Source organism: Lynx canadensis, chromosome C2, assembly GCF_007474595.2.
Source record: "Lynx canadensis isolate LIC74 chromosome C2, mLynCan4.pri.v2, whole genome shotgun sequence".
NCBI lineage: Eukaryota > Metazoa > Chordata > Mammalia > Carnivora > Felidae > Lynx > Lynx canadensis.
Window position 1 is genome coordinate 73674553 of NC_044311.2, and position 1710 is coordinate 73676262.

The 1710-nt window shown below is 40.2% G+C and overlaps 1 pseudogene; it reads left to right on the forward strand.

Annotated features, from left to right (window-relative positions):
- Positions 1-744: 744 nt before the first annotated feature.
- Positions 745-1268, forward strand: LOC115524243 (annotated as a pseudogene).
- The last annotated feature ends 442 nt before the right edge of the window (positions 1269-1710 follow it).

Here is a 1710-nt window from a genome sequence, read left to right on the forward strand (position 1 = left end):
GTCACCATTTTGTAGGTGAGGAAGCAAACTCAAAGAGGTCAAATAACTTTTCCGTGGTTATATTCTATTAAATGGTGATTTCAGGTCTTTTTGCCACAAAATATCTTTCAATCCTGTGAAGCCATAAGTCATATTAAGTAGGGTATACCGCTGGTACACTACCTGAAAGTCTGTTCCTGACATCGGCTCCAAGACATTGCTTGTAGAATAGTACTTTTCTCCCCCCATGAGGAAATCTCGAAGACTAGGATATAAACCTTGTATAGAGAGTAGTACCCCATTTCCACCCACAAAAGAAGCTCATAATAAATAAGAAAGCCAGATTTTAATTCTGGTGCGGTGACTAATTCATTAGGTCTGCGACCTTGGCATGCCCCTTTGTCCATCTGAGTCCAGTTTCCAGATCTGCAAAATGGGTGCTATGATTTAAGTCTAGCTGTTGTGCATGTGAAAGTGCTTTGAAATGGAAAATGATATACACATAAAAGGAATGACAACCTTATTGTAAATATATTTGGCCAGTAAAAAAATATGTCCTGGTGAATGATGGGTTCAATTTCCGAGTTTTGGAACATTAAAACACACATAAACGCACACAACTACTGGAGTGATAAATAACTAAATTTCTTTCTGGTTGCTAGTTATTTTCATCCTTCATTCTTTTTCATCCTTGAACTTTAAAGTCTATACAGAAAGGCAGATGTCTTGCCTGAAGCATGAGTTGCTGCAAGGGTATGGAAGACAATGGCCAAGAACAAACTAAGAGGGCAGAAGTCCAGGAATGTATTCCATACAGCCAGGCAAAAGAACTGTAAGACGAAAAACAAAGCAAAACCAGTTCCCACCAATCTTATGAAGATAAACATTGTGAGTGATGAAAAAGTTAACAGTGAATAAAGCTTTTGTAGATGTACAAAAGAAACTTCCACATTTCTCAAAAGGCCTTTCCCCTGAACCTCTGCAGAAACAGCTGATTCCTCAGCAGTGACATGAAAATGAACCAATTAGGGACACCTGGGTGGCTCAGTCAGTTGGGCATTTGACTTTGGCTCGGGTCATGCTCTTGTGGTTCATGGGTTCGAGTTCCGCCTGGGGCTGTCTGCTCTCAGAGCACTTCGGATCCTCTGTCCACCTTTCTCTCTGCCCCTCCCCTGCTCATGCACTCTCCTTTCAAAAATAAAGAAACGTTAACAGGAAGGAATGAAAGAAAAGAAGAAAATGAACCAGTTAATGGTGATGAAGCAACAAGATTAACGGCTCAAGTGTAATACAGTGTGGATATACCAAGTACAGCAAAAAGAGCAATAAATTCAGTATTTTGTACGTTTTTTAAAAAGTAAATAAAGTCTATATAGAAAGGATAAGGAGCTGTTTAGGCTACTGCCAAGTGAGATGAACTGTGGGGTGCCTTTATGTAGGCAGTCAAAAAAGGATAATTATTTCTAGAACTAAAAAAGAGACAAAGAGAAGGAAAGGAAGGAGAATGGGGGGCAGGTAAGAATGAAAAATTTCTATTTATCTAGGGCCATTTGGCCTTCTACGGAGTGACTCAATTTTAATTAGCTGGTTTTGACCAATTGTGGTCTTCCTCATCTATAGTCAGGGGTAGGCGCAGAAGAGAACTCAACTCCCTAAACACTGTTAGTATCCTAAGGAGCTATCCATCAGCCCTGCCCAGCAAACATGTCTTTAGCCTCGGTAGGCACTTGG